This window comes from Mustela nivalis (assembly GCF_964662115.1).
Source record: "Mustela nivalis genome assembly, chromosome: 7".
Classification (NCBI taxonomy): Eukaryota; Metazoa; Chordata; class Mammalia; order Carnivora; family Mustelidae; genus Mustela; species Mustela nivalis.
This window is the reverse complement of record NC_139026.1, coordinates 130,777,390-130,804,833: the sequence shown is the minus strand read 5'-3', so window position 1 is coordinate 130,804,833 and position 27,444 is coordinate 130,777,390. Positions and strand designations below refer to the sequence as shown.

The following is a 27,444-nucleotide window of genomic DNA, read 5'->3' as shown; positions in this document are numbered from 1 at the left end:
GGGCTTACCTTGCATATTTCCCAACCCAGCCCTAAAATGAGCCACTGGTTCGAGGATCTCTTGTTCTTTTGTTGAAGAATGGTACTAGGAACAAAGATTGATTTGGGTACTCATAACCATTCTTTGACTTTTGATCTTTCTGTGGCTTTATGTTTAGGTATATGTCTTGTATACATCATATACCTAAATTTAAAAAAAAATTGGTCTTACAATTACAGAATTTACTCTTTGTTTCCTATGATTGGTCATATTATGACTCGTTTTTGTCATGCTTTTGATTTGTCCTTTTTCTGTGTTTGGTTTTGCTTTTTGATTTTTGTGTTGTTTTGTTCTTCCTTCCCTATTTTTTTTTTAATTGATTAACTTCTGTTTCATTCTATTTTTCCATCCACTTGTTTGAAAATTACATGCTCTATGTATCCTCTTTTAGTAGTTACTTCAGATGTTTGGTGGTGGTTGGTTTTTTTACCCTGCATTTAACTCAACAAAATCTGAAGTTAATATCTTTACCTCATTCCAAGACAATATGAAGACCTAAGATTCTTCAAATGTGATTACTACTTCTCATATCTTAATCTATTATTGACCTATATTTTAACATTCTCATGTTTTCATATGCACTATATTATGGTTATGTACATTCAGCATTTAATTAGCTTTGCCATATATTTCCAAATATCTTTCTTCACTAGTCTTTCTTGTATCTTGCATTTTCTGTCTTCAGTCATTTTTCTTCTGAGTTATATCCTCTAGAATTTCACTTAGTGAGGATGTTTTGATATTAAAACCATGTCCGTTTTTGTTTTTCTAACAATGTCTTTATTTTGCTTTATTTATTGATATTTCATGATTCAGTGGGTGACTGGGCCATGAGCCACGGTTAAAAGGCAGTTGGGTGCCACCAAGGGAAGAGACCAGTGCATGATTTGAGGTCGCTGAGAATAGACAACACATGCACCAGATTACATGTTGCCACATTTATTTACAGCAATAGAGGAAGAGGGAGTGCACAAATTCCAGCCCTTGCAATGCATATATCCACCAGATATGGGTATAGATATAGATAGATGCAATACATCTATCCATTGCCAGCCCACTCAGGCAATGTAGTAGCACACATCCAACTTCACATTGCAGAGGAGGGACCCCACACTCTGCCTTGAGGTCTAAAATACAGAAAGCAGGAGCTTGCCTAAGAGTCACTGATGCTTAGTGTATGTGGACAACAAACCTAGACCTTGGAAAGATATTCTTCCATAAGATGACAAGTCCAGCACAGACTATGAACACTCTCTCTCTCAGTAAGGAAATGTTCTGGGCTCAAAACCACTCTTACATGGCCAAACAGGGGATAAGGAGTTGATCATGACTGCCTTTCCTTGAAATCAGTTTTGCTATGTACAGAATTCTAGATTGACAGCTTTTCCTCTCAGACATTTATATATAATTTTACACTTTTTTGGGCTTCAGTTATTTGCTGTTGAAAGGTTAGATATGAATCTGCTTATCTTTCCTTGGAAGAAGACCAGTCTTACTTTTCTGACTGCTTTTAAGATTTGCTTTCTCTTTGTCTTTGGCATTCTGAAATTTCACAGTGATTTGTCTGTGGATGGATTTCTTTAGTATTTTCCAATTACAGATTTCATTAGGCTTTCTTGATCTGAGGATTGGTGTCTTTCCCCACTTCTGATAAACTCTCAGCCATTATCTTTTAACATATTTCTTCCACTCTTTTCTCTATTGCATCTTTCTGGTACTCTGATAAAATCTTTGTGAATCATTCGTATTCTATTTTCCATGTATTTGAAACTTCCTTACTCTGTGTTCCATGTTTCTTAAATCTCTCTCATATATTTTCCATATCTTTGTTTTTATGGACTATCTTTTTTTTTCAATTTTTTAAAAGATTTTATTTATTTATTTGACAGAGATTACAAGTAGGCAGAGAGGCAGGCAGAGAGAGAGAGAGGAGGAAGCAGGCTCCCTGTGGAGCAGAGAGCCCAAAGTGGGGCTTGACCCCAGAACCCTGGGATTATGACCTGAGCCGAAGGCAGAGGCTTTAAACCACTGACTGAGCCACCCAGGTGCCTTTATGAACTAACTTTTAACTGATTTTTTCAGATATAATTTCAAGTTGATTGATTTTTATACTTACTATAGACTTAACCCATTGAGTTGTCATTTTCACTTAAATATTTTACTTATTTATTTTTTTTAAGTAGGTGCCACACCCAATGTAGGGCTTGAACTCATGACCCTGAGGGCAAGAGTTGCATCCTTTACCGACTGAGGCAGCCAGGTGCCCCTTCATTTATTATATTTAATTTCTAGAAGTTGTACAGTTCTTTTTCAGATCTTCTTGGTCATTCTTTATAGACTTCTTCCCTCCAGGGTATTTTTTCAGATTCCCTCAAGCAACTCTCCAATTCTCAGCAGACACTGACTGGTGTCCTCTACATTTAACTCCATTTTGACCTTGTCTACCTAGAGAGTAGTGTCAGATATCATAGATTAAGGACTTAGTCCCAGAAGACTGCCCCCACTTTAGATAGCAATTACAAGGTTTATCTTGTTACCTGTGCTGCTAACGGCAGCTATAAATCAGAGGTTCTCACAACCCCTCCTTGGGTTTTGATTAATTTACCAGAGTGGGTCATAGAATTCAGGAAACCAGATAACTTACTAGATTAATCATTTATTACATAGGGTATTAAAGGATACAAATAAATAGTAAGATGAAGAGATACATAAGGGGAAGTTTGAAAGAGTCCTAAACACAGGAGCTTCTGTCCCCATGGAGTTTGAGGTGTACCACTCTTCCAACACAGGGATGGATTCTGGTTTTCCAATCTGGAAGCTCTCCAGATCTCTTACTTTTCAGTTTTTATGGAGGCTTCATTACATAGGCATGATTGATTAGATAATTGGCCACTGGTGATTGAACTCAATCTCTAGCCTTTCTTTCCTCCCCAGAGGTCTGAGGGTAAGGCCAAAAGTTCCAATCCTCTAATTACCTGATTGGTTTCCCTGGCAACCAGCTTTCATCCTTAGGGGCTTTCCAAAAGTCTCCTCATTAGCATAAACTCGTAGGGCTGAAAGGGGCTTGGGATAAATAGCAAGACACCTTTATTGCTCTTACCATTTAGGAAATTCCAAGAATATTAGAAACTCTGTGCCAGAAATGGGGGAAAGGACCAAATATATATATATATTTCTTATTATAAATCACAATATAACCCCCCCATACACTTATATTGTTTAAGTTTCTATTTTATTTCTATTTTTATTTAAACACTCTATGGCTAGTATTCTGTTTCTGAAAGTTTGAATGCCTAAAGTCTGAGTGGGTTAGGTATTAAAATTTTGCTGACTGAATTCCTGCTTCTTTTCCATCACAATGTCCTATTTTTTTATGTTTTAACATTTTTAAAAACTGTTATTTCCCTTGCTTTCATTTTCTGAATTAATAGGTTTCCCCCATTCCTTTTTAAGCCCGTTTTCGATTTACAGAAAAATCAACTGGAAAGTACTAAGAGTTCCCAAATCATCCTTTATCCCTTGCCTCAATTTCCCTTATTATTAAGATCTTGCATTAGTGTGTTATATTTGCTACAATTATTGAGCCAATATTGATACATTATTATTAACTGAAGTCCATAATTTCATTAAGGTTCACTCCATGTATATGTTCTGTGAGTTTTGATGAATGTATAATGACATGGATCCACCATTATATTATCATACAGAATAGTTTTACTGACCCCAAATTCCTTGTGCTCTTTTTTTTTTTTTTAAAGAGAGAGAGAGTACATGCAAGGGGTAGGGAAGAGGAAGGGGCAGAGATTCTAGAGAATCTCAAGCGGGCTCCACACTCAGTGCATTTGATCTCACAACCCTGAGATCAGGGCCCGAGCTGAAATCAAGAGTTGGATGCTTAACACACTGAGCCGCCCAGGAGTGCCATCTTGTGCTTTACTAATCCTACCCTCCCTCCTGGAAGACTTGGAAGTTATTGATCTTTCCACTATCTCCATAGTTTTACCTTTTCCAGAATGTCATATTTCTATAATATGTAAATCTGTAATGTCTTTTTTTTAATTTTAAGATTTTATTTATTTATTTGACAGAGATCACAAGTAGGCAGAGAGGCAGGCAGAGAGTAAGAGAGAGGGAAGCAGGCTCCCTGCTGAGCAGAGAGCCCGATGCGGGACTCAATCCCAGGACCCCGAGATCATGACCTGAGCCGAAGGCAGCGGCCCAACCCACTGAGCCACCCAGGTGCCCCAAATCTGTAATGTCTTTTGCAGATTTGCTTCTTGCACGTAGCAATATGCACTTATGTTTCCTCCATGCTCTTTTGTGGCATGATAGTTCTTTTCTTTTTTTAGTGGTAAATAATCTTCCATTGTCCAGATGTACCACATTTTATTTATCCTTTAATCTGCTGAAAGACATCATGCTTGCTTTCCAGCTTTGGTAATTATGACTAAAACAACCATAAGTAGCTGTGTGCAGGTTTTTGTGTGACATTGTTTTCAACTCATTTAAGTAAATGCCACAAAGCACAATTGCTGAAGAGTATGGTAAAAGTATGCTTAGTTTTATACGAAACTTCCAAACTGTTTTCCAAAGTGGCTGTACATTTTGTATTCCCACCAGTGATGAATGAGAATTGCTGTTGCTATACAACCTTGCCCGTGTTTTGGATTTTAGCCTCTCCAACAGTTATGTGATGGTATTTCATTATTGTTTTAATTTGCCTTTTCCTAGTGGCATATAATGTTGAATGTCTTTTCATATGTTTATTTGCCATATGTATATATGTTTATCTTCTTTTATAAGGTGTATATTCAGATCTTTGGCCATTTTTAAATTATGTTGTTTCATATTGTTTTTTTAAGGGTTCTTTATGTATTTCGGGTAATATTCCATCATCATATATGTGTTTTGCAAATACTTTCACCTAGTCTGTGACTTGGAGACTTATATTCTCATAACAGTATCTCTCAGAAATTTTAAATTTTAATGAAGTCCAATTTATCTAATTTTTCATTCATAGATTATCTTTTTGGTGTTGTGTCTAGAAAATATCACCAAACCCAAGGGCACCTGGGTGTTTTTCTATGTTATCTTCTAGGAGTTTCATAGTTTTGTATTATACCTTTAGGTCCATGATCCATTTTGAGAATTTATTTTTGTGAAAGGTATAAGGTCTATTTTTAGGTTCCTGTTCTGGCTTCTTGTTCTAGCATCATTGTTGAAAAGACTATATTTAAAACATTGAATTGCTTTGCTCCTTTTTCGAAGATCAGTTGACTGTAATTGTCTGGGCTGATTTCCTGGGGGGGGGCAGGGTTTGGTTAAGGATTTTATTTATTTATTTATTTAAATTGTGTACAAGTTGTGGGGAGGGGCAGAGGGAGATGGAGAGAGTCTCAAGCAGTCTCTTTGTTGAGCAGAGCCCAACCTAGGGCTCCATGACCCTGAGATTATGATCCACGCTGAAATCAAGAGTCAGATGCGCTTAACCAGTTGAGCCACCAAGGCCCCCTTCTTCCTGGATTTTTTATTCTGTTCTATTGGTCTATCTGTCTATTCTTTCACCAAAACTGTGCTATATTGATTATGATCTCTATATAGTAAGTCTTTAAGTCAGTCCTCCAAATCTATGCTTTTCCTTCAATGTTCTGGGTCTTAGTTTCTCCAATATTCTCCAAATATTGATAAACCAATGTTAGAATCAGTTTATCAATATTTGCAAAATAACTTGCTGGAATTTTCATTAGGGTTACATTGAATCTAAAAGTCAAGTTGAGAAGAACTGATATTTTGACAATACTGAGTCTCCTTATTCATGTACATAAAATATGGCGCCATTTATTTAGATCGTCTTTGGTCACTTTCATCAGAGTTTTGTAGTTTTCCTCATGTATGTCTTATACATTTTTTGTTAGAGTTATACGTATTTCTTTTTTGTTGCGAAGATAAATGGTGTTATATTTTTAATACCAAATTCCAGTTTATTTATGGCGTATACAAACAATTGACCTTTGTATATTAACCTTGTAGATCGCAACCTTGCTATGATTTCTAATTCGTTTCAGGATTTTTGGTCAATTTTTTAGTTTTCTAAAAAGACATCATATCACCTGCAAACAAAGACAGTTTGATATCTTCTTTCTCAACCTGTTTACTTTTTTCTTGCCTTATGACATTACTAGGACTTCCAGTACAATTTTTAAAAAGGAATGATGAGAGGGGACATTCTTGCCTTGTTCTTGTTCTTAGTGGTAAAACATTTAGTTTCTCACCATAAAGTTTGATGTTAGTGGTCAATTCTTTGTAGATCTTCCTTATCAAGTTGAGCAAGTTTCCCTCTATGCTTAGTTTGCTCAGAGTTTTTATCATAAATGGGCATTAGATTTAGTCGGCTGTTCTTTCTGTATCGATATGGTCATGTGAATTTTGTTTTTAGCTGTTGTCATGAATTACATTCATTAGTTTTCTTTACTTTTTTTGTTATTGTGACACACTTTATTATATTCAAAAATATAAGCATTCTGAAACAAACATTTCAGGTTTTGGTTGACACATCATTCAGTTGTTTGCTTTCCTGAAATACCTTCAACTCCCCCTCAAATAGAAATTGGGTAAGATTCCCAGACAAGCTTGAGCAAGAAAGCAAATACAAATACACAGCAGTTTAGAAATATCCCAATTTCTCTGAGATTCTAGAGTTAAAATAAACAAAAATTCCCAGAATTAAAAATGGAAGAATTAATTTGTTACAGGATTGTATCTTTTTCTTTTCTTTTTATTAGTTTGTGTGTAGTTGATGCATAATGTTACATTAGTTTCAGGTGGACAATACAGTGACTGGACAAGTTTATATATTACGATGTGCTCACCACAACTATAGCTACCATCTGTCACCATGCAATACTATTACAATACCATTGACTATATTCCTTATGCTGTGTATTTTATTCCCATGACTTATTCATTCCATAACTGGAAGTATGTCTTTCCCTCTCTCCTTCACCCATTTTGCCCATCCCCCTACCTTCTTCTCCTCTGGCAACTATCAGTTTGTTCTCTGTATTTTAAGATCTGATTCTGCTTTTTGTTTATTCACGTTATTTTTTTGGATTCCATATATGAATGAAATTGTATGGTATTTGTCTTTCCCACTCTGATTTATATCACTTAGCATAATATCCTCTAGGTCCATCCATGTTGTCATCAATGTTATAATCCCATCCTTTTTTATGGCTGAGTAATATTCCATTACACACATTTTTACAAACACACACACACACACACACACCCCACATCTCCTATATCCATTTGTCTATGGATGGACATTTGGGTTGCTTCTGTAACTTGGCTATTGTAAGTAATGCTGCAATTAACACAGAGGTGCATATAAGTTTTCAAATTAGTGATTTTGGATTGTTTTGGTAAAGGACCAGAAGTAGAATTATTGGACTACATCCTATTTTTTTTTAACTTTTTGAGGAATCCCCATACTGTTTTCCACAGTGGTGACACCCATTTACAATCCCTCCAATGGCATACAGGTGTTCATTTTTCTCCATATCCACATCAACACTTGTTACTCCTTGTGTTTTAGATTTTAGCCATTCTAACAAGTTTAGGGTGATATCTCATTGTGGTTTTAATTTGCATCTCTGTGGTGGTTAGTGATTTTCAGAATCTTTTTTTGTGTCTTTTGGCCATCTGTATGTCTTCTTTGACCATCTGTCTATTCAATTTCTCTGCTCATTTTTAAATCAGATTATTTCTTTTTTTGATGTTGAATTATACAAGTTTTTCATATATTTGGGTTATTAACTCTTACTGGAGGTATCATTTGCAAATACCTTCTCCCATACAGAAGATTGCCTTGTTGTTTTGTTAATGGTTTCCTTTACCATTCAGAAGCTTTTTATTTTGAGGTAGTCCTAATTTATTTTTGCTTTTGTTTCCTTTGCCTCAAGAGATATATATAGAAAAATGTTGCTACAGCTAATGTATGATTTCAAATCTCACATTTAAATCTTTAATCCATTTTGAATTTATTTTTGTGTATGGTGTTAGAAAGCAATCCAGTTTAGTTTTTATTCATGTAGCTGTTCAGTTTTACAGTACCATTTGTTGAAGAGACTGTCTTTTCTGCATTGTATATTCTTGCCTCCTTTGTCATAGATTAATTGACCATAGAAACTTGGGTTTATTTCAGGGCTCTTCATTCTGTTCCATTGATCTATATGTCTATTTTTGTGCCAGTACCATACTGTTTTGATTACTGCAGCTTAGCAGTATACCTTGAAGTTTGTGACTGGGATACCTCCAGCTTTGTTCTTCCTCAAGATTGCTTTGGTTATTTGTGGTCTTTTGTGGTTCATACAAATTTTAGAGGTATTTGTTTTAGCTTTGTGAAAAATGCAGTTGATACTTAGATAGAATTGCATTGAATCTGTAGATTGCTTTGGGTAATATGGACACTTTAATTATATTAATTCTTCCAGTCCATGAACATAGAGTTTCTTTCCATTTGTTTGTATCATCTTCAATTTCTTTCACCAGTGTTTTATAGTTTTCAGAGTACACATCTTTCACTTCCTTAGTTAAGTTTATTCATAGGCATTTTATTCTTTTGAGTACAATTGTAAATCGGACAGTTTTCTTAATTTCTCTTTCTACTACTTTGTTATTAGTGTATAGAAACACTACCAATTTCTGGGTATTAATTTTGTATCTTGAAACTTTACTAAATTAATGTATTACTCCTGGAATAATGCTGGAATGCTCAGGCTCCTTGCCGAGCAAAGAGCCTGATGTGGGACTCGATCCCAGGACCCTGAGATCATGACCTGAGCCGAAGGCAGTGGCTTAACCCACTGAGCCACCCAGGCGCCCCTAAATTGTTATTTTAGTTTCTATCTCATTTCTACTCTGATCTTTATTATTTCCTTCCTTTTACTTTGGTTGTTGCTCTCTTTGTGGTTCCTTTCAATGTGAGTTTAGACTTTTTATTGGAATTTTTTCCTTTTTCTTGAGGTAAGCCAGTATTGCTACATATTTCCCTCTTAGAAGTGCTTTTTTACTGAGTTTCTGCCTTGATGATCTATCCATTATGGGGTGTTAACGTTTCCTACTATAATTGTATTAAAATCAGTTTCTTTATTTATGTTCATTAATATTTATGTATTTAGGTGCTCCAGTGTTGGGTGCCTTCGGCTCAGGTCATGATCTCAGGGTCCTGGGATCGAGTCCCACATCAGGCTCTTTGCTCGGCGGGGAGCCTGCTTCCCTCTCTCTCTCTCTCTCTCCAGCCTACCTACCTGTGATCTCTCTCTGTCAAATAAATAAATAAATAAAATCTTAAAAAAAAAAAAGAAGTCCCTTTAATATTTCTTATAAGTCTGGTTTAGTGGTGATAAACTTTATCTTTTGTTTGTCTGAGAAAATCTTTATCTCTCATTCAAATATGAATGATAATTTTGCCCAGTAGAGTGTTCTTTGTTGTAGATTTTTTCCTTTCAGTACTTTGAATATATCATGCCACTCTCTTAGGGCTTAAAAGGTTTCTGCTGAAAAATCTGCTGATAGCTTCACAGGTTTTCCCTTGTAGGTAACATTTTGCTTCTTTCTTGCTGCTTTGAAAATTCTCTCTTTATCTTTAACCTTTAACATTTTAATTATTATATGGTGGTGTGGACCTCCCCAGTTTCATCTTCCTTGGAGCTATCTGTGTTTCTTGGACCTGGAAGTCTATTTTCTTCCCTAGGTTAAGGAAGTTTTCAGTTATGATTTATTCAAGTAAGTTTTCTACCCCTTTCTCTCTTTTTGTCCTTTACTGGAACATTTATAATGTGAATGTTTGTTCACTTGATGTTACCCAACAGATCTCTTAACCTATCCTCATTTCTAAAATCCTTTTCTCTTTTTACTATCTAACTTAAGTGCTTTCTATTACCCTGTCTTCCAGATTGCTGATATTTCTTCAGTATCTGCTAGTTTGCTGTTGATTCCCTCTAGTGTGTTTATTTCAGTTATTGAATTCTTCAACCCTGATTGGTTCTTTTTAATACTTTCTATCTCTATTGAAAGTCTCACTGAGTTCATCCTCTCTTCTCTCCAGCTTGATGAGCATCTTTAGGATCATTACTTTAAATTTCATGTCAGGCATATTACTAATTTCTGTTTCACTTAGTTCTTTTTCAGAGGTTTTTGTCTTATTCTTTCTTTTAGAACATATTCTTTTGTCTCCCTATTTTGCTTGACCTTCTGTGTTTGTTTCTATGGATTAGACAGAAGAGCTACTGCTCTTAAACTTGAAGGAATGGTCTTGTGTATGATCATCCTCTATGTAGACTGTGTGTGGTTGGGGACTTTTGCTGCTTGCCTGGTACTGTGCCAGGCAAGGGCTGGAGTCCTGGGCTTTCCACACAGTGGGCACTTTGTCAGGAAAGCTAAAGCTGAAGTGGGTGCTGATGAGGCATTCATTGATTTTTCAAATGTTGAACCAGCTCTGCATACCTGGCATCAACCGCACTTGGTTGTGGGGTGTATAACTTTTTTTATACATGGTAGGAATGAATTTGCTAATGTCTTTTTGAGGATTTGTGTATTTGTATTCATGAAAAAATACTGGTTTGTAGTTATCCTTTTTCATGATGTCTTTGGCTTTGTTTTTAAGGTAATGCTGGCTTCATAAAATGAGTTAGAAAGTATTCCTTCTGCTTTATTTTCTGGAAGAGATTGTAGAGAATTGTTATAATTCCTTCCCTAAATGCTTGGTAGAATTCACCAATGAATTCATCTGTGCCTTTCTGTTTGACAGGCATTAATTATTGATTCAGTTTCTTTACTAGATACAGTCCTATTTAAGTAACATATTTCTCCTTGATGAGTTTTAGTAGATGTATCATTTAAGATTTTGGTCCATTTCATCTATATTACCAAATTGTAGGCATAAATGTGTTCATAATTTTTTTATTGTCTGTTTTATGTCCATGGGATCAAAGATCAGCTCCTCTTTCATTTCTGACATTAGTAATTTGTGTCTTTTCTCATTCTTAGTTGGCCTGGCTAGATGTGAAACATACTGCTGCTTGACTGGTACTGAATTCCATAAAATTTTCTTCTAGAAACAGTTCTTTCCTTCAGTTCAGTAAAGATGTTATTTTTGAAAGCAAGCATGTAGAATTCCCTCTTGTGGAAGGCTCAAAGAAGGGAGTGATCAGCAGAGCCACTTTCTAGGCCATAACATAATTCCTGAGGTATACAAAGGCTGCTGCACTATCAGGACATTGAAATTCTGATGAGGCTGGAACCATATTCCAAATTTTACAGGATAATTTCATTGGATTCTAGAGTGTGGCATTTTTCTATATTTCATTCTTTTTTTTTTTTTTTTCATGGTTCTAAAGAGAAGTTGTAATGAAAAAGAGTGACATTCTTATATTTGGTCTTTCATAGTAAGGCTTTTCCCTCCTTTGGCATCTTTCAAATTTTTCTCTTTGTCTTTATTTTTCTGTGGTTTGGATATATGCCAAGGTGTTGTTTTTTTTAAATTTAATTTTATTTTATTTTTCAGTGTTCCAAGATTCATTGTTTACGCACCACACCCATTGCTCCATGCAATACATGCCCTCCTTAATAGCCACCACCAGGCTCACCCAACCCCCCCCCCCAAACACAACCCTCCTCCCCTCCAAAACCCTCAGTTTGTTTCTCAGAGTCCACAGTCTCTCATGGTTCATCTCCCCCTCCGATTTCTCACAACTCACTTCTCTCTGACTTCCAATGTCCTCCGTGTTATTCCTTATGCTCCATAAGTAAGTGAAACCATATGATAATTGAATCTGTCTGCTTAGCTTATTTCACTCAGCTTAATCTCTTCCAGTCCTGTCCATGCTGATATAAAAGTTTGGTATTCAGTGTAGATTTTTTGATATTTATCCTGCTTGCTGTTATCTGAGCTTCCTGGGTCTGTGGTTTAGTGTCTATCATTAATTTTGGAAACTCTTGGTCATTATTGCTTCACATATTTCTTCAATTATTTTTTCTCTTCTTCTCCTTCTTATTCCCATTATGCATATATTACACATTTTATAATTGTCTCAAGTTGTTGGATATTCTGCTTTTTCATTTATTTTTCTCATTGCATTTCAGTTTTGGAAGTTTCTATTAATATTTCTTCAGAATCTTTGATTATTTCCTTAGTAGTATCCAGTCTATTGATGAGCCCATCAGAGGCATTCTTCATTTCTATTGTGGTGTTTCTAGTTTCCAGCATGTCCTTTTGATTCTTGGTTTGAGTCTCTTATCTGTCTGCTTACATGAACCATGTACTTGCATCTTGCCCACTTTTTCCACTGAAACTCTTGTCATATTAATGATAGTTGTTTTCATTTCCAGTCTGATCATTCCAACATCTCTGCCACATTTGAGTCTGGTTTTGGTGCCCTCTCTGTCCCTTAAAATGTTTTTGGTTGAAAGCCAGGCATGATATACAGTATAAAAGGAACTAAGGTGAATAGTTGTCTAACATGAGCCTTTATGGTTATGTGGTTAGGGGTTAGGCTGTGTTTACTTCTTGCTGTGGCCCTATGTATCATAGGCAAAAATTTCCTTTGGTGTTTTTGTTTTTGTCTCTGCTGTTTTCCTTGGATTTCCCTAGACACTTTTCTTAAATAAGATCTGAGATACACAGTTCTTTCTGTTATATCTCCCTCTTATTATGCAGAAGCCCTTCTGATGAAATGATAAGATGTTTAGGGGAGGGGAAGGATTCTCTAGTCTATGATCAGGTATCAGTCTTTTAGAGAGTCTGTGCCTCTGGTTGTGATCTCAGTTTTGGATTTTGTTGTTGTTGTTGTTGTTTGTTTCCTCTTTTGGTGAGATAGGAAGGCTAGAGTTGACTGGAGTTAGATATTTGCCTTCTCCTATATTGGTTAGACTGATAAAACCCTGGTTAGTTAGGCTCTGTTACAATAGCTTATCTTGAGGGCAGGCCTTGTGAAAAGAAGAACAGAATTATCTAGGCCTACTTCAAAGCGGCTGTTGTTTGCCAGAAGCAAGAGGAGATTTCTCTCCGGTTTTCACCAAGAGTCTGGTAAGCCTCACAAAACTTTGGAGGCCTTCCTAAAGTTGGATCACCCTATGATTTTTAACTCTCAAACTTGCCTGCACTGAGCCTCCAGCAATTCATCAATTACAGATTAAATTTTCCCATTATTGTTCTGGTCCTTGTAGAAGTTTCTGCTCCTGGGATTCTGCTCTGATAAGTTGTGATTGTCTGTATCTAACTGTCTGTTCAGTTGGAAGAGGGGTGTTGCAGTGACCTCAATCCCATGGGGGGGATCTAAGAAGAATAGTTGATTTTTAGTTTGTCCAGGATTTTTCTTATTGTGAGGTCATAAGTGAAGACTTCCAAGCGCCTTACATGCTAGACTGGAAACTGGAAATCCTTTGCTTTAATTTTCCTATATTACTGTAATTGTGCTTTATTTACATTCTAGACTATGGGATGGCTTACAAAACTGATTGTGTGCAGGTTTTTGAAATGGAAATTAGATGCTAAAGCTATGAAGAGAATGAAACAAGAATGCTCTTCATATTGGCTATTATAATTCCTGTGCACTACTCTAGACCAGGGATTTCCTGCTACTGAAATCAAAAGAGACAATTATCATAGTTACACAGTTATTTCTACCTTGCCGAGTAAGCATATCAGTTTTTGAATAAAGACAATATTCTCCTGCTTCTAAATTCTAAAGTAAAAATTCCACATTGGATAAACAAATGAAGCATTGAGCAACAGACATGTAACAGATACTGTTTTTAGCAATCAGTAGATATATATGTTATTTTACACAGCCCTTTTTCATAATGACTTCTAGTAAAAGCTGACATTAATGTCTGACTCAGTGAAGGTGATTCTGAGAAGGTTCATTTTAATATGCTCTACCTAAACATTGGTATAAATGACACCAGGGTAGAACTTTTCAGTCTCAAAGAGTGAGTCGATGGTGTGGGAGTCTACCTTTATTAAATTTAATTTTTTTCTGTTGGACTTTAGTAGTTGTTGGGTGTTAGCTGGGGCCCAATACAGACACATTTTTTACTGAACACATTCCTAATTGACTACAAAATAAAATATATCAGTTAGCAGATGGAGGTTGCAAATACCACCTTCGTTACTTGTGTGGCTAATTTTGGAAAATGTGACTTTTAAATATTGGGCAAGAGGGCTCTCCACTGCTGAACCCCAGAAACAGACTGACGCCTCTACACATTATCAGGCAGCACTGGAGCAAGGAAGGCCCTTCACAAAAGGCTTAGGAGAAACAGAATACTTGTTCTTTTCCCAAGTGAAAGTGAAGGAGTCTAGCTTATGCAAACTCAGTTTCTTCTTCCAGATTCTCCAGTAAGATTAGCTAAGTATGGCAGAGAAAAGTCAAGATGTTTTGTCATTGAGATTCTTCTACTAGAAGGAAACATGGGGAGTAGGGAAGAAGCATTCACAAAACTACTCTCTGAATAGGTGATTCAAGGTCGTACTCTTTGGCAAGAGCTTTAAAGCAATGGTTGCTGATTAAAGACATATTCATAATCTTAGTAACACTTGTGGATGTCATATCCGTGTTTTTTTTTTTTTTCACTGTACAAAGTTTATTTGGTATTTCAGTTGGTATGTCAGTTGGTTACATTGTTTATATCTAGATCTTACTTTTTCTATTATGTTTCCATGTATACTGTATTCTGATACACATAGGATACAAAAAGAGATCCTTTAGAAGAGCAATATTGAATTTATCTATTAGATTCCAGGATGTGATTGACTGGAGAAAAAAAAGTTGGGCTGACATGTTGGGTGAAGGGGTCAGAAGTTCTAGAACACACAGTAAAGACTCATCTGGAATGAAAAACAACTACAGCATATGCAACATTGGCAGTGGTACCTTGAGGTGGTAGAACTATTTTACAGGAACCAATTTAGAACAACACAAGATAGGGATCACCCAGTATCAGGTTATAGGTGTAGGGTTTCCTATTTATAACTTTGGGAAATCGGTATTTTTTCCTAGGCCTCTTACTATTACTACTTGAGTAACATATCAGATAATAAGGACAATATACACAGCCTCCAACTAAAATCGTCTAGACAGTGAAGTAGTCTAACATTAGAAAACTTTAACACTACAGCTGTTTTTGGATCCCTCAAAGTGTATCTGCACTTTTCCTCAAATGGGTATCTTCATCAGGGGTCAAATTCACCTTCACAACGTCTGAGATTCCATTCTGTCTCAAGATGCAAGGAACCATAAGGAAGACATCATCTTTTATTCCATAGTGATCCTTAATCATTGTGGATATTGGATGCATCCAACCTAAGATTCTTCATTACACTTTCTGCCAAGTCTGCCACAGACAGCCCAGTGGCCCAGGATGTGTAGCCTTTCACTTTGATCCCCTCATAGGCACTATCAACCGCCTGTCTGTGAACCTTTTCCCACTGTTCCTTATCTGCTTCTGTGCCTAAGTCAGAGTGCAGATTCTTCAGGAAAACACCAGCAACATTTATTCTATTCCATACAGGTACTCTAGCTAGAGTCTCCATGCTCCCCAAGTACCCACCCGTGACAGCTTAATGGGTAAACTTCATTAGCTAATGGAACTGGGCTGAATCCAGATTGCAACCACTTCCAATAACACAGTTTTGGGGAAATCTACTTATCTTCCAAGCCACATAGGTCAAGATATCCACTGGGATGGAAACAACAAGCAACTTACAGTTTGGGCTATATTTTACAATATTAAGGATGTTGACTTTAAAGATGCTCACATTATGCTGGATCAAATTAGGATGGCTTTCTCCCTCTTGCTGACATGCCCCATCTGTGATAACCAGCTTAGAGTTTGCAGTCACGTTATAGTGTTTGCCAGAGACAATTTTTGGTGTTCTAAGGAAAAGACTGCTATGTTGGAGAACTATCATCTCTCCCTACAGTTTGTCTTCCATGACATCAACAAGAGCAAGTTCATCTGCCAAGTCCTTCATTTAGATGCTGACAGTACCAGCCCCAACAATTGTAATCTTATTCTGGCAATATAGCCCTCCTTAAGAAGATTCTGAATCAGCTGATCATGAAGAGTTGCCGTGTTCGACTTTGAACCAAAAGGAATTGGCAGTGCATGTTTGGTGGGTGTTGGTGGCATGTGGCATTGGGTCTGGACTTGGTGGCTGTGGCTTCAATAATCTGTTATATCTGCATTTCTGTTATGAAAGTTGAGAGGTTTAAGCAGTTGGTTACTCAGATGGAGTGCCACCCCACATTGGCTTGAGTGTGTAGGCAGGATTACCTGTGAGCAAAACAGAATCCCTCTTAAAGAAGCATGAGCTAGTGTTTGATTGAGACTCCATACTTCTACACTGTAATGCGTAAACAAAGTGATTTGGGGGCTAGAAAACAATACATTGTCTGCTTTTACATCTGTAAAAAGTGTTCAGTAATACCCAGGGAAATGCCAGATTCTAAGCAGCGTAGCTCTTGAAATGAACACCAGGCTGTGTAGTAACTGAAAAATGTAACCCCCAGGTAATGAACACAGCGACTTCCTGAATCAAGTAAACAGGGAATTTAGAGTTCTGAAATAAAATTCATTTTTGGAATAGTTGGAAGTTTTGTGGAAAAATATGTTTGATTTTGAAGGGAAAGATGAGAAATCAAGATAATAGTTATATAGGGTATACTTTTTGATTTGCTGCCAAAATATTAACCAAACTATGTCTTATTAAACAACTCAGTAATTTAATGGGTTAAGGTAATTAACCACAATCAAGTTTTAGTATCATAACTATATCACAAACAAGGATTGGAAAGTATGCATAGTAGTAAGTGGTCTGAGCCCCTTCTGAGCCCCGTCAGAGTTGAACTTGGGCAAGGTTGCCCAGAGCAGAATTTCCATCTTCTTAGCTTCCTTCCAACGGTTCCACTGGGAGCTTGATAAGAGCAGCTAAAAAGTGTGAGTAAATGTTACACCTCCATTTCTCTAAACAAAAGGATTTAATTATACTCAATTATATGTGTAATTCACACATCTTTGATTGTTCTTTCTTAGCCCCTTTCAATATTGCTTTGACTGCTAATTGTAACTTGGTTTGAGTAGAGGAGAAAGATTTATGCAGGGCAAACATATTGAGTATCTTTGTCTTTACTTAATAAATATGTCTCTAATAAACATATCCAGTAATTAGAGGAGACTGTATATAAAATATGTATACCATAGAAGAAGGAGATTTGGACAACAATAATTTCATAAAGTTAGCAATAGTCACTATTATTATATGCTTACTGGCCCATGATCAATTGAATTCTTATATCTTCATGATTGTTGGGGGTGCCATAGGTTACATTGTTTCAGAATCTGCATTGATTGAAATTAGCTGAAGGCTAAATTCTTTACTAGGTAAAGGAAAGAAGAGAGCTGGTGTTTTCTTGTTTTCTGCTGAATTCCCATTATCTATAGATCCTACTCACTGTCCCCAAACTTATGTACCTTAAAGCCAGATTTTATACCATTCATCTGCTAAAGATCCTTAGATAGCTCTCTATTATCCATAGAATAACTCCTACAAAAGCAAATTTTGTGAGAGAATTCAAGGCCTTTCATAATTTGGCCTGATTTTATCTTTATAGAGACTGAACATTTTTATTAGTGTGTAGTCATATTAATCAGAGGCTTTTCTTCAAACACTGTGTGTTTCCCCTTATCTGCTGTTGTTTGCTCAATCAATTCTGTGTGTGTGTGTGTGTGTGTGTGCTCCCCCAAACTTAGAAAAATACTTCATAAATGAAAGGATTTTGAAAAAGAATCTTAAAAAATGGAAGGAAGGAAAAGACTTAGGAATTTTTTTTCCTTTTCTTCTTTTTATTTTTAATTGAAGTATAGTTAACACACATTGTTACATTGTTACACAATGTTACATTAGTTTCAGGTGTATGACATAGTGATCTGACAAGTTTATACCCTATGCTTTGCTCATCACAAGTGTAGCTACCATCTGTCACCATAGAACATAATTACGATACCATTGGCTATATTCCCTATGCTGTATCTTTTATTACTGTGACTTATTCATTCCATAACTGGAAGCCAGAATCTCTCACTCCCTTTCACCCATTTTGCACCCCCCTCCCGTGGCAACCACTGTTTGTTTTCTGTATTTATGGCTCTGCTTCTGCTTTTTGTTTGTTTGTTTGTTCTTTTGTTTTTTAAATTCCACATGTAAGTGAAATCATATGGTATTTGTCTTTCTCTCACCTAATTCACTTTAGAATGCCCTCTAGGCCCATTTATGTTGTTGCAGATGGCAAGATCTCATTATTTTTATGACTATTTTATTTATTTATTTTATTTATTTATTTATCTCATTATTTTATGACTAATATTCATATATATATATATATGAATGGACACTTGGGTTGCTCCCATATCTTGGCTATTATAAATAATGCTGGATTAACATAGGGTGCATATATCTTTTCAAATTACTGTTTTGTTTTCTTTGGTAAATACCCAGTAGTGGGTTTACTGGATTATATGGTATTTCTATTTTTAATTTTTTTGTGGGACCTCCATATTGTTTTCCACAATGGCTGCATCAATTTATATTTCCAACAGCAGTGCACAATGGTTTATTTTTCTCCACAACACTGCCAACACTTTTCATTAGTTTTCTTTTTTATTCTAGCCATTTTGACAGGCATAAGGTGATTTCTCATTGTAGTTTTGATTTGTATTTCCCTCATGACAAACATCTTTTCCTGTGTCTTTGGCCGTCTTTGTGTTTTCTTTGAAAAAAATGTTTACTCAAGTCCTCTGCCTATTTTTAATTGGATTATTATTTTTTTTTCTTGGGTGTCAAGTTGTATGAGTTCTTTATATATTTTGGATAACCCCTTATTGGATATGTGACTTGCAAATATCTTTTCCCAGTCAGTAGGTTGCCTTGTTTTGTTAATGGTTAATGGTTAATGGTTTCTTTGCTCTGCATAAGATTTTTAATATTGATGTAATCCCAATAGTTTATTTTTGCTTTCATTTCCTGAGAAATACATGTCTGAGGATACAAGTCTAGAAAAGTGTTATTGTAGCCAATATCAAATAGATTAATGCTTATGTTTTCTTCTGGGAGTTTTATGATTTTAGGTCTCACATTTAGGTTCTTAACCCATTTTGAGTTTAATTTTGTGTATGGTGTAAGAAAGTGGTCCAGTTTCTTTCTTTTGTATACAGCTGTGCAATTTGTCCAGCATTATTTATTGAAGAGACTGTCTTTTCTGCACTGTATATTCTTGCCTCTTTTGCCATAGATTGATCATATAAGCTCAGAGTTATTTCTGGGCTCTCTATTCTGTTCCATTGATCTATGTGTCTGTTTTTGTGCCAGTATCATACTGTTTTGATTACTACAGCTTTGTTGTGTGTCTTAAAATCTGGGATTGGGATACCTCCAGCTCTGTTCTACATTGCTTTGGCTATGTGGGGTCTTCTGTGGTTCCATACAAATTTTAGTATTATTTCTTATAGTTTTGTGAAAAATACTGTTGGTATTTTTTTTTTAAAGATTTTATTTATTTATTTGACAGAGAGAGATTACAAGTAGGCAGAGAGGCAGGCAGAGAGAGAGAGGAGGAAGCAGGCTCCCCGCTGAGCGGAGAGCCCGATGTGGGACTCGATCCCAGGACCCTGAGATCATGACCTGAGCCGAAGGCAGCGGCTTAACCCACTGAGCCACCCAGGCGCCCTACTGTTGGTATTTTGATAGGGATTGTATTGAACCTGTAGATTGCTTTGGGTAGTGTGGACAGCTCAATCAATTCTTTATGAATTGTAGCATAGTATTTACAGGCATGTTCTCTGTGTTTCACACTTTGTTCTACTGCATAGTAGTTGAGCAATCTTGAACAAGTTTCTTAATCTATCAGTGCCTCCATGTATGCATCAATAAAATGGAGCTAATAATATTGCCTCATAATGTTGTCACAAGAATTATGTGAAATAATGCATATAGACTGCTCAAAGCAGTGTTTGACTCATGGTAAGCATGTGGTGGTGGCTATAGCAGTGATGATGTTGACTAGAATATCTCCAATATCTACTTATTAAGGACTTTACTTATTCTAGGTCAATTCAATTCCACCCTTTCTAAGAAGCCATCTCTCCCTTCCCCACACTCCCAGTTTGTATTTAAGCTAACTAAAATACATATTTAGGAGATCAGAAGTAGAGCTATCTAGCTTCATGAAGTAATAGAGTTTTGACTGAAAAATTTGAATGCAGTGATCATTAATGTATGAGAGAGAGGAATGGTCAAGTATAAGTGAGGAGGAAGATGCAGTGATATGATAGGAAAAGGCAGAGTATTTATGGGAAAATGCCATGAGTTTTGTTTGGCTATATGGAGTTATTCAAGGAGAGATATGATTCTGGTGCTGGGGAAACAGGAGAGGATTGGAGAGATAATTTTTTGTTGTGCTGTGAAATTCCAGTGAACAGGTTTTAAGAAATCTTTCCCATTATTCCATTACCTATCTTTTTTTAATTTTTATATTTATGTGCAACACATTTTGTAAGTAGGCTCCAAGCCTACTGCAGGGCTTGAACTCACAACATTGAGATCAAGTCCTGAATAGATCAAAAGTCAGATGCTTCTTCATTGCGTGTTTATAGCAGCAATGTCCACAATAACCAAATTATGGAAAGAACCTAGAAGTTCATCAACAAACGAATGGATAGGGCGCCTGGGTGGCTCAGTGGATTAAGCCACTGCCTTTGGCTCAGGTCATGATCTCAGGGTCCTGAGATGGAGCCCTGCATCGGGTTCTGTGCTCAGCAGGGAGCCTGCTCCTCCTCTCTCTCTGCCTGACTCTCTGCCTACTTGTGATCTCTCTTTGTCTGTCAAATAAATAAATAAAATCTTTTAAAAAATGGATAAAGAAGATGTGATATATATATATATATATATATATATATATATATACACACACACACACACACACACACACACACATACATACACAATGGAATACTAAGCAGCCATCAAAAGAAATGAAATCTTGCCATTTGCAATGACTTGGATAGAACTAGAGGGTATTATGCTGTGTGAAATAGGTCAATCAAGGAAGGACAATTATCATGTGATCTCTCTGACTGAGGAATTTGAGAGGCAGGATAGGAGGTTATGGGGAATACAGAAGGAAAAAATGAAACAAGATGGGATCAGGAGGGCGATAAACCATAATAAACTCTTAATCTCATGAAACAAACTGTGGGTTGCTGGGGGTTGAGGGGTAAGGATAAGGTTGCTGGGTCATGGACACTGCGCAGGGTATGTGCTATGCTGAGTGCTGTGAAATGTGACGATTCACAGACCTGTACCCCTGGGGCAAATAATGAATTATATGTTAATTTTTAAAAAAAGATGAATGAACCTCAAAGGACTCAAAAACAAAAAGGTCAGATGCTTAATCAACTGAGCCACCCAGGTGCCTCATGTGCAACACATTTTTATAATAGTATCTTATTTATATGTGTAAGATATTGACATATTATCAGGAGGCAAATAAAATCTGTTTTATGGGAAGATGATTCCAAGAAGTTAAAAGAATGGGCCATGTCTCGGGCCATTAGTGGGGAAACCAGAGCATCTTTTTCCAGGTCAATGATGATCAGTTGAGATACTATGGCCTTGATATAGACTGTGTGGTGTTCTATTCAAGTCTAGTGAGCTGGATAAACCATGCTGTGGGCTGCAATAATGCAGCCATATTTTTCATTTAGATTATCTGTAGTACTTCATCTGCATGTTCTTCACTGATTAGAGTAGGATTCCTGTCCTGCTCTAACACTTTTTCAGTCCTGGAGAGATTAAGCTCCATTACAGCCAGAAAGGTTTGATCTCACTCAACTGTAAATAATGATGACCTTTATCCATAGTAGGCTAAAGCTCTGCTGAATTCCCTAATTAATCCCAGTAAGGCAGCCATATTAAGAAGATTTGTCCATCTGCTGCTTAGACATGGAATGAATTTTTTGCAAGCAAACCTATATATGAGCACTCTGGGTGGACACAAACATTTTCCTAATCTTGCTGTGTTCACTGAGCTTCCCTCCCTCTTGGTTTTCTTATTTGCACGAGGACTGAGGCTTCCATGAACTTCAACTCAATTGACGAGGGTTGTGATACTTTTCTTCCTAGCCTTGACAATTACTTCCCAGAAATTATATCCCCCAAGAACTGGCCAAGATTTTTGTTCTTAACCAGATACACCAGTAGCAATCACAACACCATGGTTCTGTTGCTATTCTCTGCCCACTAAATTGGACTACCTTTGATACTAGCATAGCACAAGCCTGGATCAATCCTGCCCATTGGGGATCAATACTGAGTCTGGGCTGTTTTTTTGTAGATCATTTTGCCCATTGCAATTAGCCTGCTGCTAATACACCAGCATGCATGGAGTTTTTGTCTGCCCAAGACTCTTGAGCTGAGTGTACCCCTGCTCTATCTGACCCTGAGCTTTCCTCTTTAAAAAATATGTGGGAAGAAAACAAGACATTCTTTTACAGTGGTCAAATATTTGGCAGGCGTTTATCTCACTTCAACTCTTTCTCTAATTTTATTTTAACTTATCTTTAGTCAGGATATATAGCAGCCTTTAAACTATTTTAGGTGCAATAGTAGCTTAAAAAAATCTGTTTTATACATCTCAAGTCTCTTCAGTTTTCTACAACCATCACTGAAAACCCTTTCTGATGTTTTTAATTCTTTTTGGTTTTGTTGGTTAATGTGACCCTTCAGCCATTTGCATTGTACAGACAAGCTTAATAGGCTGAAATTGAGTCTCCCAGGTGGCTCAATAGAGACTCAAAGAGCCAACACAAGTGCTGACATATACAAGGGATGTGTGTCCACTGAGAGCACTACAGTTAGGCACCGTGACTTTTTGCTTGAGGAGCTGCTGATTCAAATGTCTATGAGTTAGCTAGGAATCTTTTGCACTTGAAATGCAATGCTTAGTAAACATTGCCATCACCATTGTCCATCATTATCATCATCACCATGAGCTGACATTCTTCAGGTATAAGCCTATACTTTCATAGATATTATCTTTTAGGACTATATTCTCTATGAATAAAATGCCAAAGGATGGGATTGAATAACCTTATAATAGAGAATGAGTGTTAGCTTTTTATGTACAACTTTGGTTCAGAGGATAAGTGAACCAGGCATCATGGCAGAAGATGTCAGTTCAACATATCAGGGGACAACTGTGTGAAAGACTACTAGGATCTGGAAACTAGATGGGATGCAGTGCTCCCCAGCCTACTATCTCATTGCAGACCCGGAAAGAGAATTCAGCATCACACATGAGAGCAAGACGACGCACACACCTCATCAGGTTTAACTAGGACTTGCCATGATGGAAGAAGAATAAGGAAAAACAAACCCAACTGTATTTATTAAAGCAAAACGATATGGAGTGCTGCCCACTGTGAGATACTATGCCAGGCAGGTTATACACAGTAACGTATTTATTCCTTCCAAGAACATGCTGATGTAAGAGTTCTGCTTGTCCTTTTTATAGATAAGGAAACTGAGGCTTACATAGAAAGAACACACTGTATATCCTTACCTTCCGAGCAGCAGAGTTGAGCTTCAAACATTTTTTTCCAGAATAAGATATAATAATAATAATCATGATAACAACGATGATGATGAACACCATTTGATAGAATAAAAGAAATCTCTGAAAAAACCTATTGGAGAATTAAAATGAAAATTGCTTCTTCAGTAGGGTCTGAGAAGACATGGCCCCAGTGACTGGGAAGAGAAGCCATAACAAATAGTCAAGAGGGAATTTTAACAGAGAAAAAGGAAAATGTCACAAAAAGAGACAAAGATGACCAGAATAAATCATCTGACTTTTATATAGATTTGCATCTATTTCTAGACTCTTAATCTGCTCTTGTTCTATCTACCCTGGTGCTAGTACTATAGTCTTTATTGTAACTCTTTAGGGCAGAGTTACAGATATATCAATATCTTATAGGGCAAGACTGTCTTCATTATTCTTCAGTATGCATTTATGATTAAAAGTCTTTCTCAGGAGGTGCCTGAGTGGCTCATTGGGTTAAGCTTCTGCCTTTGGCTCAGGTCATGATCCTAGGGTCCTGGGATCGAGCCCCGCATTGGACTTTCTGCTTAGCGGGAAGCCTGCTTCCCCCTCTCTCTCTGCCTGCCTCTCTGCCTGATTGTGAGCCCCCTCTCTCTCTGTTAAATAAATAAAGAAAATATTTTTTTAAAAAAGTCTTTCTTAGCAAAATACAACAAAAGGGAACCTTTCCATTCTGATAAAGGATGTCTAGCAAAACCTGCTGCAAACATAAGGTTTAATGGGAAATTTTCAAAGCATGCCCTTTAAAGTTAGGAATAAGACAAGGATGCAAGCTATCACTGCTTCTATTCAATATTGTTGTACAGGTCCTAGTAAGACCTAAAGAGAACTAAATAAAAAGAGGATTTGAAAAGAAAAAACAAAACTGGCCTCAGATGACATGAGTGAAAGCAAAGGCATTTGGAGAGAATCTATGGATAAACTACAAGAACTAATGTGGGTGCTCACCAACCTTCCTCAGTACAAGATCAAAATATCAAAACCAGTGCTGTGAAGTGTGTAAACCTGGTGATTCACAGACCTGTACCCCTGGGGATAAAAATATATGTTTATAAAAAATAAAAAATTATATAAAAAAAAATATCAAAACCAGTTAGATTCTTGTAAATTCAGGAAGCAAAACTTTTCAAAAGCTTCCATTGAGAATAACAACATCAGCTATAAGACGCCCTTGGAGTTTGAGGGGCCAGCTAATACACCCTTACTTCTCCCTCACCTGAGCTTGGAAACAATCGGAAGATGGACAAAGTCAGAAAGAAGGACATCAAAACACAGGCAGAGACTTAAAGAGAGCAAGGGATTGAGATGATAATATCTAGGAAAGAGATTTCGAGTAGAGGGGATAGAGAGTGCCAAGATTCCTAGGTAGGGGCATGTGTGCAAGGTCGGAGCAATAGTACGGAGGCTGGTGTGGCAGGATGGGGGTTGGGGTTTGGGGAAGAAGCAAAGTGTTTGAGGTCAGGGAGGTCAACTGAGGTGGGGAAGGCAGCCGGGGACTCAACTGATCAACAAATTGATAGATCATTTAGGGTCTTATAAGCTTGGTGAGAGGAAGGTGATAGGAGGGGAGCCTTTTCCTAAGATTTTTTAAAAAGATTTTTTTAATTGATTAAAAAAAATGCATTCATTTGAGAGAGAGAGTAAAAGCAAAAACACTGGGGAGGGCCAGAGGAAGAGGGAGAAGCAGGCTTCCCGCTGAGCAGGGAGCCTGACTTGGGGCTCAATCCCAGGACCCCAGAATCATAACCTGAGCTGGCAAGCAGACATTTAATTGACTGAGCCATCCAGGCGATTTTTGGGGAAGAGTGTCATGACCACACTTTTGTCCTAACGGGCTTCTTCTGACTGCTGGAGAATGAACGGTAAGGGGCAAGAGGGGAAGCAGGGGGCCTAGTGAGGAGCTGTCGATGTAGTCCAGGTAAGAGATGGCCACAGCCACAGTTGGATGATAGATGTGAAGATAGTGAGAAATTGTTGTATCAAACATCACACAGTGATTCATGCAAAATACTTAATTTAAATTAACATGAGTGCCAAGAAAGAAAAAAGTTAAAATGCTCAAAATAAACATATTGGGGAAAAAAAAAAAACTTTTGCCATAATCTGGCAAAGAATGAACAGCTTACTTAATACATAAAGAACTCATTATATCTGAGAGAAAACACAAAGCCCACAGTAATTGTAGTGTCTGTTCTGCTTGCCTTTGTGAAGTAATTGGTATCTACTCACATACCTCAAAACAGATCCCAGACGAGTATACTGACTTATAAAAATCCAGTGACCTTCAGAGAGGAAAGAGAAACTTATCAAAGTGGATAGAATTTATTCACTGGACCAGAAAGGGTTGCACTTCATTTCTGAGAGTCAAAACAAGTCTAAGTACTTAAGAGTTAAAAAAAAACCATAAATAGCATATTTTAGTTTAATCTAAAGGGTATAAATAGAATTTTCCATCTAGTTTTTATTGTTGTCATTTAAAAATGTTCCCAGTGGAATCTTTTCTATGTGAAGAATCTGGAAAATGGAAAGGAAGGGGGCACACCCGTGTCACTGGGCCCAGCTAGCAGCGCCAGGACAGGCAGAAACAGCACCTTCGATGGAAAGGCACAGGAAAAGCAGAAGTGAATAAAGAAGAAAGAGGAATGACAGAAGTCATATGAGGGCTACTCAGCCATGGGGAGAAGCTCTTGGGAAACACCCCAGGGACTCTGAGAAATCTTTTTTGGAGATTTTGCTGGAAAGTGACATTGTTACCTTATTAAATCTCCCACTCAAAGAATTATATTTTGAGAAGTAGAGTAAAACACCACTGAAGATAGAGGTCATATTTAGAGAGCTTGATCTTGCAATCCAACAAAGCAAATGCTTACTCCCTTCTCTAGATGGTTCAAGGGTGTAACTCATGCTGAATGCATCTGTACCTGCCTGGTAACAAAAGGCTTTCCTCGCACTAAAAAAAGGAGCCATGTGGCACATGTAGTGCAGAATCCATTGATGAGTCTAGGGCAGGTTGGGAGCCATAATTAAGTTCTTCTCAGCCTCTGGCTCATCCACTTACTAGCAGTATGAGTACCACAGCAATCTAACCCCTTTGTTTTCAGCTTTTTGTTGTTAGTGTTACCTTTTAAAAATAAATACATCGTGCTTAGAGTGCTGTTCTCGAAAAGTCTTTATTATAATAAAATTAGCTGTTGAGAAAAGAGGGGGCCACTTCAGAGTTGCCCTAAAAAAGCCAGTAAACACTCTCTATATGAATATATATATACCTTATAAATAACATATATGTACGTTATATAGAAGCATATATATATTATCAGGAGAAATGAAATCAAACAGTTTGTGCATCAAGAACCCATCTCTTAAATATCCTTGCAAATCTGCTCTCATCATCTTGAAGGGAATCAAAGTTAACTGTGAACACTGGTGTTTATTTCCTGTTGTTTGACCAGAATGAAAATCTCATTCATTGGAATGAAAATTGGCACACACCCATAAAGAATTGAGAGAAGAGTCAAGTTGCCTTTGAAGACAGGAGCACAATACTGGTGATGAAGAGGAGACCTGAGCTAAGGTAGGGCCTCGAAGTCCCCATGCGGTTTTTGCCAAGATGTCCTTCTTAGGAAGATGCCAGAATTGGACCACTGACCTGTGCAGAGTGCTCTATTTCGCTGGTCCTTCATAAGCA

At 37.0% G+C, this 27,444-nt stretch overlaps 1 long non-coding RNA gene and 1 pseudogene across 4 annotated transcripts in view; one reads left to right on the top strand and one right to left on the bottom strand.

The window, feature by feature from the left end:
- The window catches only part of LOC309870065, a 171,170-nt gene that overhangs the window by 80,684 nt on the left and 63,042 nt on the right, over window positions 1-27,444 (top strand). For all 3 annotated transcript variants that reach the window (XR_014314460.1, XR_014314461.1, XR_014314462.1), the window contains one exon: window positions 27,209-27,330. This is a non-coding gene — a long non-coding RNA (uncharacterized lncRNA). The remainder of the gene's footprint in view (window positions 1-27,208; window positions 27,331-27,444) is intronic.
- Window positions 15,198-16,233, bottom strand: LOC309868868 (L-lactate dehydrogenase A chain pseudogene; annotated as a pseudogene). The gene has a single exon. The product of its transcript is annotated as an L-lactate dehydrogenase A chain pseudogene (transcript).